At 40.5% G+C, this 15,439-nt stretch overlaps 1 long non-coding RNA gene across 1 annotated transcript in view; it reads right to left on the reverse strand.

Annotated features, from left to right (window-relative positions):
- LOC135320284 (uncharacterized) overlaps positions 1–10,654 on the reverse strand; it is a 262,059-nt gene extending 251,405 nt beyond the window's left edge. The window contains exons 1-2 of the long non-coding RNA XR_010379536.1: positions 10,204–10,654; positions 611–693 (exon numbers count right to left, since the gene is read on the reverse strand). This is a non-coding gene — a long non-coding RNA (uncharacterized LOC135320284). The remainder of the gene's footprint in view (positions 1–610; positions 694–10,203) is intronic.
- Between the last annotated feature and the right edge of the window lie 4,785 nt (positions 10,655–15,439).

Genomic DNA, 15,439 nt, shown 5'->3' on the forward strand with positions numbered 1-15,439 from the left:
TCATCATCCCTGAAGCCCAGCCTGACCCCTCAACTGCCCATGCTTAGGTTATATGATCAGAAAAATTCTCCTTTTTGTTGACCTGGTTTGAGTCAGATTTTTGTTACTAGTGATCAGAAGTCCTAACAGAATGAATGCGGAAAGCTTGGAAAGGTTAAAGTTCCATGCAAATCAAGATGTAATTACTTTAAAAATTTTTTAACCCCAAACTTCCATTGCAGTCTTATCGTCCATTACCCTTTTAATGCACACTATGCTCCAGTCATCCATGTCTCTTGTTGCACTTAATCTATTGGTTCCCTTTGTCTGAAATGGTCCACTCTTTTCTGCCTGTTTAAAATTATATCCTTCATTCCACCCATAGATTATATGTCACCACCTCTATGAAATGACACTTCCATTGATCATCTACATCAGAAGTAATCTGTTCCTCCTCTGAACTTCTAAGTTTCTTCGTTGGACCCTGTCAAAATTCATCCTATTTTGCATTTTAGCCATTAGTAGCCAAATCATTTTACATTTGTCTTCTAAGAACACTTTAATTTCTTTGCCTCAGTGTCACAGGAAACCATTGCAAATAACGATAAGAATTAAAAATGAGTGTACTCACAGATACGGGGTAAAAGCTGCGTTGGTATTGTGACCTCCTTATTTTCACTTTTTAAAATATCTTGTGGACACATAAAGTTCAAGCTGCAGCAAAAAAAAAAAAAAAAAAGAAAGAAAGAAAAATAAAAAATTCATGTTAAAATTTCTGTATGTTAAAAAATTTACTTTTTGAAAATTATTCCTCAATATAAAGGGAAAAAGTTCTTTAAGTATGTTTAAAGTGTACAATAGAGTTAAAGTAACAACCTCTCTCCACAGAATTCATCTTAGGTTAGTGGTTCTTCAGTTTTCACATGGCTCATAATCACCTGGAAGGCTTAGTAAAACACATTGCTGGGCTCCACCATCAGATTTTCTGACTCAGTAGATCTAGCGTAGATCTAACTGTGGAGGAGACCAAGAATTTACTTTTCTAACAAGTTCTCAAAAGATGCCAATGCTGCTGGGCCAGGGACCACATTTTCAGACTGTCTTACATAATTTTAATTCAAAGGAAAAATTTAGCCTAAGGAAGACCAAGCTAAGAAATCTGTCTGATTTACATTGTGGCTCTATTTCTTGTTAAAAGAGCAAAAGCACAGATTAAAAAAGGTAAGTTTTAAATGCCCTCTGTCCCACAATTTATTTTGCCCCTGCCTCCAAAATATATGTCTTTGTTTTCCCCACAATTTCACTGGGATGCTTAAAAATCAGTATTTACTGGTTAAACAGCTATACTCATTTATTGCTGATTTATTGCTGATAGTAGCATAAATAGCTTTTGAAGAGCAATAAAGCAACACATAAAGATGCTCAGATGTTTTAAAAGAATAATTCCACTCTTAGGAATATTAAATAGAAGGGAAAAAGTATGTACACAAAGATGTTAAAGTTTTATCTGTAGCAGCCATAAATTAGAAACTATATGAATGCCCAAATTTAGGGGAACAATTTCATAAATTACAGTACTGGAAAACAATATACTATTATACAACCATTAACATAAAGATTACAAATATAATGTAGAAACGTGAAAAATAATTCTGATTTAATATCAAGTAGAGAATAACACTGAAACTATGTAAAGATGAATTCATATATGGAAGTTAAGCTGCAAAAATTAAAACAGATGTTTTATGGTGGTTGGTGGGCTTTCTTTTTATTTTGTACACCAGTGATAAAGATGTTATCTCTGAGTAGCAACTCTCCTCTAGACTGCTCTGGTATGCTGGGACTGAGACTCTGGGAATCCCATTTGCACTCAGCCAGCTGCTTCCTATTAGACTTTACCACTAGGAGGTGGTAGAGGAAGACCATAAGACTGGAAGATGACAAAGGACTAGGCTTGTTTCTTGTTCTTTTGAGTCATCTGAACGATGGTTCTGAACCCCAGCAACAGCTTTTAGTTCTAGTCTGTAGTTTCCGCACGTGCTCAGAACCAGCCTCATTGCACCCTCTCACAGATGCCACCATCAGATGGCCCACACCCCACCTTCATAGGTCTGCACCCAGTTCCTGAAACTCCTCTAAGGTCTATATTTTAATAATCCCTGTCTCCTTCCTTTGATCCCACCGTCCTAAGAGTATACACATTTACCTGCTGTTACTACCACTAGTATACCTCTACATCCTCACTTTGCCTTTTTGGTTCTCTAATACTTGATTAACAATTCTTTATATTAACCTGCATCAGTTCAAAAAACTGGTGGTCCTTTTGACTGGACCTTGATGGATAAACCTTTCTTCACTATTGTATCATACTGTCTTTCAAATTTAAAAAAACATATCAACTCTAAGAGTAGGCTGATACGTGAAAAATAATTGAAAGAAATAAATACTTAGCTAAATGCCTTTATTTCCTGGAGAAAATTAATTAAAACTCTGATACTTACATAGTCTTGCTTTATGCCAGATAAATAGTATCAAATAAATAAATGTTGATCTTCCATAGGTTGATTTTAGTATTTACATTCACTCTTAAATTAATGCATAGACCTGATCTGGAACTCCATGAAATAGCACCTAAACACATTTATCTGCAGTTCTGATTCAGTAAGTATTTACAGAGCACCTTCTATGTGCCAAGCTCTGTGCTAAATAATGGGATACAAAGCTCTTACCCACAAGAAAACTAACAGTTAAAAGACCACATGTTAAATGCAGTGATAGAAATAGGCTTGGGTTGCCATGGGAACAAAAGGCATCTTTCGTATGTTCTGACCACTTTCTCTGCTCCCTATTGCTTCAACAATAGTGGGAAGATTTTAGCCAGAGGAGAAGGGGCCAAAAAAAAAAACAAAAAACAAAAAAAAGCATTCTAGGAAAGGGATCCCAAAGGTAAAGGGCATGGAGGTGTGAAAAAGTATAGTATACTTGATCTGTGAATAGTTTATGGCAGAAACAAGATTGGCAGCAAAGATACGGGCCTGGTTCAGCTGGTCAAAGAATTTGGAGTCAGTGATGGATTTTTAAACAATATCTTGATATTTTAAGGACATTTCCTGCCTAGCATGGGTTTTGACAATTGGCACACTGAGAGGATTCTATGGCCTGCTGTCAGCATAAGTGGGATATGTCCCTGGTTGGTTCTTAAACTGCCTTTCATCTACCCACTCCTTGATCCATTTTTGCTTGCTCTATATTGATTGCTGCTTGATGGCTGCAAATCCTGTTTACTCTGGCCTTTATACTTTGACATCTCTATTGATTACATTTTCTCTGCCTCAAAACCTTCCCAGTTCTTCCCTCCCGTGGCTTGCCTCCTACTCCGTAGTTCTGTGCTTGTTCTAGGCATGACTGCTCCCATTTGATCTATTCAACTTGGTCCTGTTAGACTCTCTTGGTAGTCGACCTCAACAAGCAGCCCTGATGAGTGAAACTCAGAATCCTAGGCTCAACCTTGATTCCAGAGACCCTGCCCTTCAGGAAACTTGTGGCACAGGGTTAGGTATGAATTTGATAGAGGATTTGAGACTACACAGACCTGAGTTTACATCTCAGGCCCAACACTTACTAGTTTGATAAAGACAGTGTTCACCAAATACTCTATTTGCAATCCCTTATTTCTAGCCTCCCTTCCAATTAGGTTGATGTCACATGACTAGTTCTGACCAGTGAGAAGCAGTTAAGTGTGCCTTGTCTATTACTTCCACCTTTACTTTCTTGGAAACCTGTTTCAGATGATGTAGGTACAAGGTGCAGAGCCTACGTCATCTTGAGTCTCTTAATAGCTATATTAAGTAGAGCCCCCAACTAACCCACATCAGATATGTAACATGAGTGAGAATAAATAAACACAATAAGCACAGTAGAACTTTGTTGTGTTTAACTGTTTTGATTTCAGAGTTAATTCTTCCCACACAATCCTACCTTAATAAATCCATTAATTACATGGTTTTGGACAAGCTATGTAACTTCTTTAGTGTTCAGTTTTCTCATCAGAAAAATAGGGATGATACCTTGCTATGGGATGAATATATCCACCTCAAATTCTTATGTTGAAACCTAATCCCCATTGTGAAGGTATTTGTAGGTGGGGCCTTTGGGGGGGGGGGGGGGGGGGGGGGAGGGGGGGGGGGGGGGGGGGGGGGGGGGGGAATATAAGGATCAGTGCCCCTATGAAAAGGCCCCAGAGAAGGCCCTCACCCCTTCTGCCATGTGAGGACATGGTGAAAAGAAGGCCGTCTGTGAAGCAGGAAGTGGGTCCTCACCAGACTCCAAATCTACTGGCACTTTTATCTTGGGCCTCCAGAACTGTGAGAAATAAATTTCTGTTGTATATAAGTCACCCAGACTATGGTTTTCAGTTAGAGCAGCCCAAATGGACTAAGCCTCACGGGGCTGGATAAAGATTAATGAGATAATAGGTCAATGACCAACTATTCCATTACATGTGTTTCTGTAGCATGAGTTAGTTCATATGTGATTGGTAAAATGGGGAATGATATATAGTACAGAAGTCAGATTGGTCCATGCCCCATTTTTCCCAGCATAGTGACAGTTTGTCTACTGAGTAACCAGACCTCAATACCAAGTACACTACACAAGAGATGAAGGCTAGAGACAGAACTAAGTCTTGATAAGAGCCTTCCTCAACCATCCTTTGACTTGCCTAGACATCCATCTTCCTGGCGTACGCCAAATTTTTTTCTTCATTCCTCTGAAATCCTTTCCTACTTCTTTGCACTTGATATCCAAATGCTTTTGCTTGCTTAGGTTTCTGGTTGCGCCTGATCTCCACCTGGCCTTCCAAGTTCTGACACAGGACTTACTTTAGGATACTTCCCTGGTACCCACAATTTTATGACCTGGAACTAGGGCCAGGCATCTTGATTATAATCCTAACATAATATTAGATAAGAAATACAGGAGGAACAAGGCAGGGCACAGGTAGGGTGGAGAGTTATTGGATGCAATTCTTAGTGAAGACAGTTGGCTACGTAATTAAGAAGCTCAGAGGGGAAAAAAGGGACTAGAGGTATGACTTGGATGTGGGAGATATTCCTTATGGGAAGTAGTTGAATCCAAGGGTGAAAAAGCAGCTATCCTATGAGATGATAGATGCACAAGAGACAGAGATTTAGGGAACACCAATATTTAAGGGGCAGTGCAGAAAGTATGAGGTCATTTGGACATGATGGAGTCTAGAAATATCAACATTTAGGAAACATTTACAGTTCTAAGTTCTATATCCATATTAAAACAAAGCACACAACCTACTTTCTTAGATTTTATAATATATAGATTTGGGCCAGCATAAATCAACCTGTAAATGAAAAATATATAATGTATTATGAGTTAAACAAAAGTTCCAGAAGGTTCTTTAGGCAGGCTAATTCACAGCCAATTGATTAAAGATTCAAATTAAGAGGCTAAGTAATAGAATGTGTACTTCCCTGGTCTTACCATCAACAGGCATCCTGCTAAGGCACAGACCCACAAATCCCAAAAGATGAGCCCTCAGATCTTCCTAGTACCTTGGGCTTCTAGGACAACAAACACCTCCCGGCATACACTGCCTTTAGACATCTTAAGGACAAAGCAGGCATAAAACCTTGGCACCGCTGTCTTTTATACTTGAAAATTCTGGGAGGAAAAAAGGGATATGCCAGAGAACTTGAATTCAAATATCCCAGTATTCAAAAATGAGTGTCATCTCTACTGGGAGGTACAGGCTAGCTAGTTTGAGATTAATCCATGAAAAGGTACTAGAAGCGATCACTAAAGATGAATTATGAACATTTAGATCATGAATTAGCAACATGACTTCATTAACAAAGCATAGCAAGCAAATCTCATTTGGTTTCTGGTAGGAAACCAAAGTAATAACTCAGAGGATTGACACAGACATCATGTACGGAGCGTTCAGAACATTATCTCATGTTAGGGTGATACCAATTGTCTTGGTTTGCTCAGGACTGAGGGGGTCTGAAAAGACATAGGAATTCCTGTTTTAAAATCAAGAAAGTTCCAGGCAAACCAAGACAAGTTGGTCACCCTACGACAATGCTCTTGTGGATAAAGTACTCAACTATGGCCTAGAGGATTCTCTTATGAGGGCAAAACCAATACTTAAATAATTAAAACTTCTAAGTATTGATTATTTGTTCTCATTCAGTGGGGAAGTTATCTCTAGTGGTATGCCACAGAGCTCTTTCCTTCACTATATGCTGCTGAACAGCATTATCTATGACATGAATGAAGTCACAGTAGGAATTTTTATCAAAATAATAGACACAAACATAGGGGATTCTGTATTCATCTACATATATAGCAAATGTTTACTAAGCATCTATTATGCTCTGAGCACTTTTTTAGGTTTTAGATACAGCAGAGAACAAGGCAAAGATCCTACCCTTGTGGTAGACAAATAAAAATATAATAGGAGAGTGATGTCAGCATCATGGTGATTTGGCATATTCCCTTCGTCTCTCCCCTTCAATCTATAACCAGTAAAACATCTATAATTCAACAAAGGTGCCTCTCCCAGAACACCAGGACGCCAGAGAATTCCGCACATCTGTACACCTAAAGGAAGGTGGACTACAGTATGACGAGCAGGCAGGACTGGGGGCACAGTGGAGGAGGTGCCACCACCCTGGATCCCCAGCCATGGCAGCTGAGCTCATAGCCCCAGAGAACCTAGTAGCAACAGGGAAAGGAGCGTACAGGACACCAGCCTCCCAGCAGTCACAGCCACAGGCAGACAGCAGCAGCAGCAAGGTCTGTGACCCTCCCTATCCATCTACAGGGCTGCCTGAGACTCTACCCACTGCCTCCACTCAGCAGCGGTGCCTGCAAACCCAACAATCCTGATCATGGCAGAGATACCCGTGATCCGGCCCTCTCCCTCCCTCCTACCTACCCTCACTGCAGCAGAGCCTACAGCCCACGAGACCCCAGACACAGAGGAGTCCACCATCCCAGTGCCCCAGGGGGCAACACCAGCAACATTAGGAGCAGCAAGGCACCAAGGACCCCAGAGGCACAAGCAGTGTCAAGGAGGGCACCAGGTAACACCACTGACATGGGTGGTGGAGGGTAGGAAGTGATGACTCTCAAATATAACCAGAATCAACTCAGGTAAGACAAACCAAAACTTGTGCCAGGGTGCCACCTACTTGAAAACAAACAAAGAAAAAAGCCTCTAATTACTAACCTGTTGAATCAATAAAATCAAGTTTAAAAAAAGAAAAAAAAAAACAGCTTTACCTAAGAAAGGTGTTCACTACCTCAAATGTACCAGCAGAGAAAAAACTCATCAAGTACCATGAAGAACCATGGTAACACGGTATCACTAAAAGAAAAAGACAATTCTCCAGAAACCAGACTTAAAGTCATGGAATACTGCAATCTAACTGGTAGAGAATTCAAAATCGTTGTCATGAGAAAAGAATTCAAAGTAGTTGTCACGAAGAAACTCAAGGCACTTTAAGAAAACTCAGAAAGGCATTCAACAAGAGGAAGAAAATGAATGAACAGAAGGAATACTTTGTCAAAGAGATTGAAACTCTAAAAAAGAATCAAACAAGAATTCTGAAGCTGAAGAGCTCCATAAGTAAGATGAAGAATGCATTAAAAGCGCTGGAAATAGAGCAGACTATATGGAAGAGAATTAGTGAGCATGAAGAAAGAAATCTAGAAACGATACATGTAGAAGAGGAGAAAGAATCAAGGACCAAAAGGAGGAGGAGGCAGAGGCAAAGAAGGAGGCAATGGGGAAGGAGAAGAAATCCTATGTAAGACCTGAAGCCATAAAACTTCTAGAAGAAAACATTGGCGGTTTGCTATTTGACATTGGGCTTAGTAGTATCTTTCTGGATATGTCTCCTCAGACAAGGGAAACAAAAGAAAATTAACGGGCACATCAAACTAGTAAGATTCTACCGCAGCAAAGGAAACTATCATCAAAATGAAAAGACAACCTACCAAATGGGAAAATATATGCATATCATATTGCAATAAGGGGTTAGTATCTAAAATACATAAAGAACTAATAAAACTTAATAAACCAAACCCAATTTTAAAACTAAGTAGAGGAGCTAAATAGACATTTTTCCAAAGAAGACATACAGATGACCAACAGGCACATGAAGAGATGTTCAATATTACTAAGTATTAGGGAAATGCAAATCAAAACCATAATGAGATATCACCTCACACCTATCAGAATGGCTATTATCAAAAAAGTAAGAAGTAAGTGTTGGAGAGGGTGTGGAGAAAAGGGAACCCTAATACACTTTTGGTGGGAATGTAAATGGGTGCAGCCACTACAGGAAACAGTATGGAGGTTCCTCAAAAAATTAAGAACAGAACTGCCATATGATCCAGCTATTCTACTTCCGGGTACTGATCCAAAGAACATGAAAACATTAACTTGAAAAGATACATGCACCCCAATGTTCATCCCAGCACTATTTACAATAGCTGAGATATGGAAACAATCTTAAGTGTCCATAGACAGATGAATGGATAAAGAAGATGTGGTGTATTTTAATACAATGGAATACTACCCAGCCATAAAAATGATGAAATCTTGCCATTTGTGACAACATGGATGGACCTTGAGGGTATTATGCTAAGCGAAATAAATCAGATGGAGAAAGATAAATACCATACGATTTCACTCATGTGTGGAATATAAAAAAACAAACAAAATGCCCCAAATAAATGAACAAATCAAACCAAATAACAACACACAGATACAGAGAACAGAGGAGTGGTTATCACAGGTAAAGGGGTTCGATTGTACAGTAATGGATAGAAAAACTAAACTTTTGGTAGTGAACACGCTGTAGTGTACACAGAAGTCAAAATATAATATTGTGCACATGAAACTTATATAATGTTATAAGCCAATAAAAAATAAATATATATATACATACATACACATATATTCATATGTATGGATACATATATATGTAGTCAGGAAGTGAGAAGATCTAGGAAAAAAATTCATCTGCTTAAGAGACTAGAGATTGGAAAAAAAAAAAAAAAAAAGACTAGAGACTGGCTGGGAAGGTAGGTGATTAAGGAAGGATTCTTCCTGGAGGTGACATGTGAACAGAGAGATGACTGAAGTGCAAAAACCATGGAAAGAACTGAAAACTAAGAAAAGTTCAGACCCTGAAACAGGAATGAGACTTGCCCCAGGTTTCAACATACTCTACCTCAAAATAAACAATATTTTAAGAGCTTTATTTAGTAGTTTAAAACTTTCTTTCTACATCAAAGAGGACATAACCAAGATTGCATGCTGTCTCCACAATCTAAAACGACGGTATCATTTTAATAGGAACGGAAGAGACGCCTGAGACAAGATAATGGTGAGTCTCGGTTCTGAGTGTCGAGAACGGTCTGGTCAGATCCCCTTACCTGGTAAGGGGAGGTGGAAGCAGACTGTGGTTCGTCCTGGAACCCAGAGTTGAGGGGGGACAGGACCCGCTGTGGGATTAAGGGCGCGCAAGCCTAAGCCCCAGGTGGGGAGTGAGAGGCTAATGGCAAAGGGTGATTATATTGCTGAAAGTGGGAGGGTGGAAATCAGAGAACACCTGAAACATCAAGTTCCTGAAAGCTGTCAAAAGCAACAGAAAACGGGGGCTTAAACAGAGAACAGGCAAAGAAGACCCCCTCAAGCAACACTTTGCAGAGTTCTTTGGTCTTTAATACTGCCAAGTGTGAGGCGAGGAGGGGGCTGTTAAAGGTTCTGAGCTATTGCTTACAATCAAAGAAACCAACCTACCAAAGAATTTCAAAAGAGCTATGTATTGAAAGGTACTCTTTTAGAAAGTTGCTTGGATGTGAAGCCTCCCGGTAACCATGCAGAGGAGGGTTTATCTCCTTCCTCAGCCCCTTAGCCCAGGCCTTGTCCTAGAGGCCTTCCAGAAAAGGCGTTTCAAATCTGATTAGTCAGATTCCAGCCCAATAATTAGCCCACTATTGTCAGATGTTTCTATCAGTTATCTAGTGCTGCAAAACAAACTGCCTCAAATCAGGGTGGCCTAAATGCCACTCCCGATGCTCCAGCTCAGTGATTCGGTCTGGACTCATTTGGGCATTGCTTCTGCGGCCCTTGCTCCTCAGAGGGACGGGATGGTCCATTACGGCTTCACTCACCTGTCTGGCGGCTCCTGTTGTTTGCAAGCTTGGCTTCTCTCTCCTCGGCGTGTCCTATCATCCACAAGGAGGCTGGCCTGACTTCTTCACACGACCATCTCAGGGCTCCAAGGGAGCGGAAGAAACTACAAAGCCTCCTACCGCCTCAGCTCCAGAGCGCATACAACGCGCGCCGGCCGCCCTGGGTTGGTCAGAGCAAGTCAGGCCGGCCCAGACAGAAGAGCGGGCGAAATCCAGTCCACTTCGTGCTGCAGGGAGCAGCCAAGTCATGTCCAACAGGAAGGGACTATTATGAGCAACTTGGCAAACGATCTACTGCAGGGTGAGAGGTCACTTCTCTTCGACTTCCTCCGTCAAAGGGGCGAAGCAAGATGATCTGATTCCAGGCTCCTTCCTCTCTCCCACCTCCCTCCAGAACTCTCCTGCAGGAAATGGTGCAGGCTGCTTTGTTTTCCCCATCACACCCTCCTACGACGCAGCTGTTGGGCCTAGTGGAGGCGTTCTCCTCCTCCCACAGTAGTCCCTGCCCAATCAAGAGCTCCCGTCATTTAGAGGGCCTGGAGGCCTGAGATTCCAGGGGAAAATGAGAGACAGGTGTTCCTGCACTACTTATGGAAGCCAGCTTTGGGGGAGCAACATTTATCCAATGAACAAAAAGATGATCTTTTGATAGTCTTCTTTTTTGTTCTCTTGAGCATAGTTTCCTTAGGAACCTCACGGAAGAGGGAATGATCTAATTACAAGTGAAGCCAGAATTCTAGTTTTTCTAGTCTCCTTGGCTACAATGCCATCTAATGGAAATAAGGCCTCACCCTTATTCTTTACAAATAAAAAAATGAAGCCTCCCTTGTGAAGACTTCCCTGAGCATCCCCTCTCCCCACTTAAGCCTACACCCCGCCTGCTGTCTCTGTACCGTATGCACATATTATATATACTTCAATGTACTTGTTTCTTTTAAGTGTCTGTCCTGCCCCACCCCCGAGGGAGGTTCGTGCACATCTTTGTAACGTTAGCTACACCGTGACTGGCACAGGTAGGAATTCTATAAGTGTCTGTGAAATTGAGTTGAATTGATTATAACAGTGAATAAAAATTCCAGATCTTCAAAACTACAAACTAATAGATATGCTAATGCAGCTCAGAGCAGCTCCACGGGCAAAGGGCATTTAAGCAGTATCTCTGGCGTTATATAAACTACCCAAGGGAAGAGAAGTTTCTGGGATGTTCTACACAGACTACATCCCCTCCCACTTTTCTTCTCACTAGAACAAGTTTCTCAGAGAGAGAGAATATGAATGAATGAATGGGGGGGGGGGTCTGTGTATGAGAAAAGGGATAAACTTTGTGATTAATAAACCCTTTAAATCAGAATTCTATGCCCATTAGCAATTTGTCTTAAAATGTTACTCTCTGATATTGGGGTTTATAGGAGATATGTTACTTGACTGTGCAAAGGGGATTCCCTGATTAATTCAGATCTTAAAAGTCCATACACTTAAAACTGAAAAAGAAGCATGTAGGCATTGATAATTGCCAGGAAAAGAATGGACTCATGAACATAAGGACCAAAAAATCAAGTCTGCAAATGACAAAGGAATGAGAAAAATGACACGAAAAAGAAAAGCTAAGTCCTAAGAACAGACTTCAAATGAGAAAGGAAAACCTCTCCTCTGTTACTTCCAGCTTTCCATCAGCAAAAATGATCATCAAATTGGAAAGAGTAGAACAAACTTCATTTAAAGGGAATAGGGTAAGGGGGTAATAGCTCAATGGTAGAGCACATGCTTAGCATGCATGAAGTCCAGTAACTCTATTAAAAAAGTAAAATAAAACAAAAGGAACTGAAGACCAAATATGTAAAGTAGTGTGAGCCACTTTAAATGCACTTGGATCTCAACAGTAAACAATTGAGTGTGGTCCATGGACTAGTAGCATCAGTATCACCTGGAAGCTTTTTAGAAACAATTTTGGGCCTCACCTCAGATCTGCTGTGTCAGAATCTGCAATTTAAGAAGACTCTCAGGTGATTTTGCAAACACATTCAATTTAAAAATACTGGTCTAGGAACCATGTTGGGAGATTTATGTATATGATTTCATTTAAACTTTACAAAAACCCTATGAGGCAGATTTTAATTCCTCTTAGTATAAATGAAGAAACTCAAGCTCAAATAAAGTAAGTCACTTGCTTAGTGTCAGAGTTAGTAAATAATGAGACTAGGATTCCAACCCTTGTGGGGTCTGGCATTTTCAAAGTTCATGCTACAATCAGGACTTCAGAACATAATGTTTTCTACCATAAATAATTTATAGATATGAACATCTAACACCCCCACACCCAGGTAATAATTACTCCTGGGAAACATGAAGAAAAGTCAAAATGCCCCTGAAGATGCACTTACGATTTTCAAGAAGGAAGCAAGGATTAACTCCTAAAAAAACCCTACAAAATGAAAAGTTCCAGATCCATTAAGAAAGAGCTGAGAAGAATGAAATAAAATTCAAAGTTTACTGATAATGTGCTGGCCAGGCACAAATCTAGGTATTCGGGCTAGATTAGTGAACCAAACAGGTGAAGGTCCCTTCCCTTATTGAGCTCACATTCGAGGGTGGGGGGAGGGGAGACAACAAACAATAGACATAATAAGCAAATTAAATAATAAAGAGTTAAAAAGGGTAAGTCTAAACAACAAGGTCCTTGTACATTCAATACCTTGTAATAGCCTATAATGAAAAAGAATATGAAAAGGAATCTATACATGTATAAATGAATCACTATGCTGTACACCAGAAATTACCCCATTGTCAACTGACTATATTTCTGTCGGCAGTCTTAAGTGAGTAGGCCGTGGGACCCAGGTCAAAGTTCACAATAATCTGCACATGCGAGGTAAGAAGTATACGCATGCGCTAGTGCCATGAGTCAGCATTATAAACAATACGCATGCGCCACTAGCATAATAAATGGACAAGTGCGTACACCTGAGCGCGCGCCACCTGCTTGTACTGCAATAAAGTGCTGTTTTGCTCCATGTGGGCTCCTCGCGCCTTCTTCCAGTTGGGCAGCTCACCTCCTCGGATCCCTCTCCAGCCTCCCACGGCTGACAATTTCAATTAAAAAATTAAAAATAAAAATAAAAATTTTAAAGGGATAAATCTAAGGCGAGTAGGGGCAAAGGGAACTGAAGTACAGGAAGCAGGGCAGTGGTGCAGTTTGCAACATGGAACAGGGCGGAAAGGGTGGGCGTAATTGAAAGGGTGAGATGGGGGGGTAGGAGGGTAAACCAGGGAGATATCAGGGAAAAGAAGGTTCTGGGAGAGAGACAGGTAGAGTAAGGACCCTCATGGGGAGGCGTGTTCCAGAGACAGCAAGGTGGTCAGTGTGGATGGAGCAGGGGGCTGGCAAAGGGGACACAATAAGAGAAAAGGTCAGTGGGGTAACAGGGGACAGATCATATAGGATTTCTGGGCCATTATGAGGACTTTGCATTCTGTGTGAAATGCGAAGCCTTGGACAGATTTTTAGAGGAATGAAATTATCTGACTTCAACTGATTAAATTTAACTCTAATAACTGGAAATTTGTACCTTTTTTCATTGTTAATGCAGGTTCTAGGAATTGAACCGAGGACGTTTTGCCTGTTAAGCATGTGCTCTACCACCGAGCCATACACTCCCTTGGAAACTTGTACTTCTCGACCCCCTTATATGTGATATGTCAATTACCCATCAACATTTGTTTTTAAATTAAACTAATTAAAAATAAATTCAATGAATTAAATAATTTAAAAAATAAACTCCAGTTTCAGGGTTAAAAATAACACAGGGGCAAGAATAGAAGCAGAGTGATAGAAGTTAGACTCACATCTTACTTTGCAGGGTTAGGTTTGAAAGTTAAAAAGTGTCAGATCTTTTCACTGTTTCATCAAGAAAGCAGAAATGTACTAGGTGACTTGTGTTTAGGAATCAAGCCATATAAAAAATTTAAAGAACTGTTTTACAAGAGACTCAACTGTCTTGTTACAACCCCAAAGACCCAACAGAAGAAGCTACAGGAAGAAAGAGTTCAGTTCAATATATGGCAGGACTTCTGTAAAGTAAAACTGCCCTGGCGCTAAGCATCTTGTACAAGTGTGGATTTAATCTCTGTGACAGAGGCTGCTTTTTAAAGGGAATTCAGACATGGGTTATACAAGATGCCCTTTCAGAGTCCTTCCAACCTTGCAACTGCATCATCCTAATCCACACCTAACTAACTTCATTTCCAGAGTTCTAATTAGAGCAGGGCCACAGGAGGTTTGTCACAGAACACTGTGCAACAGTTTCAGGTCATTATTTGAAAGCCAACTCCTCCTTAGAAAATGTACCTTCACTTCTAGTCCCATGGTAACAAGCTTCTCCCAGGACAATTAAAGATAAAGAGACAGATATCCAAGATCAAGGACAGAGAGCCCATAATCCCATAGGCCCCTTTGTGTGAGGGGACATCATCTCTCTGCCTCTCCCCTTTGTAGTTTTCTTCTAACTCTACCTGTAGGTTTTCTTGACAAGTATCATAATATCTTCATGGCTCAGATGGAAGAATTCAGGCTTACTGGTATATTAGGTGGGTTCAAAGTTGAATTAATGGGTAGTTGATTAGTGGAGCCTGTCAACATGAAGTCCCAATGATGTGCCTATGGTTCCTGGATCTGATCAGATCTTTAACAATGGCAGAAATATATATCTAGTACATTTCAACCTTCACTAGCTGCCAGGAACCAGTGTTCTTCCTAGAAATATGAGCTCAAATATGAGCCCTAACCAACTTATTCAAACTGTCCTCTGAACAAGTGCAAACATATTCTGTTTTCCCCCATAAGATAACAGTCACTCATCCAAGAGAGGGGCTTTGGGAACCAATGTAAAAGCTGTTTATCAGTTTCAGAGTCCATGATTCTCAGGGGATATCCGTTTCTCCCTGAGTTCTGTCGCTATCCTATTCAGGTAGTAGTTCTTATAATTCTACATCCACAAACTAAATGATATAGTTAACCCTTTATAGAAGAGTAAGTAAAATCCAGAACAGTATTAAGCTAGCAGTAACTACTAAAATCCAAATATCTCAATGTAAATGGGAAGCCCTTGTTTCTCCATAGCTCATTCACTGATCCCTGTGCCTTCACCCAGCGTTGCCAGGGGAGCGAGGGAGTGTTTTACTAAGTAGGATGCTTCAACTCAACCAAGAATGTCTAAGA

Source organism: Camelus dromedarius, chromosome X (assembly GCF_036321535.1).
Source record: "Camelus dromedarius isolate mCamDro1 chromosome X, mCamDro1.pat, whole genome shotgun sequence".
In the NCBI taxonomy this organism is placed as follows: domain Eukaryota; kingdom Metazoa; phylum Chordata; class Mammalia; order Artiodactyla; family Camelidae; genus Camelus; species Camelus dromedarius.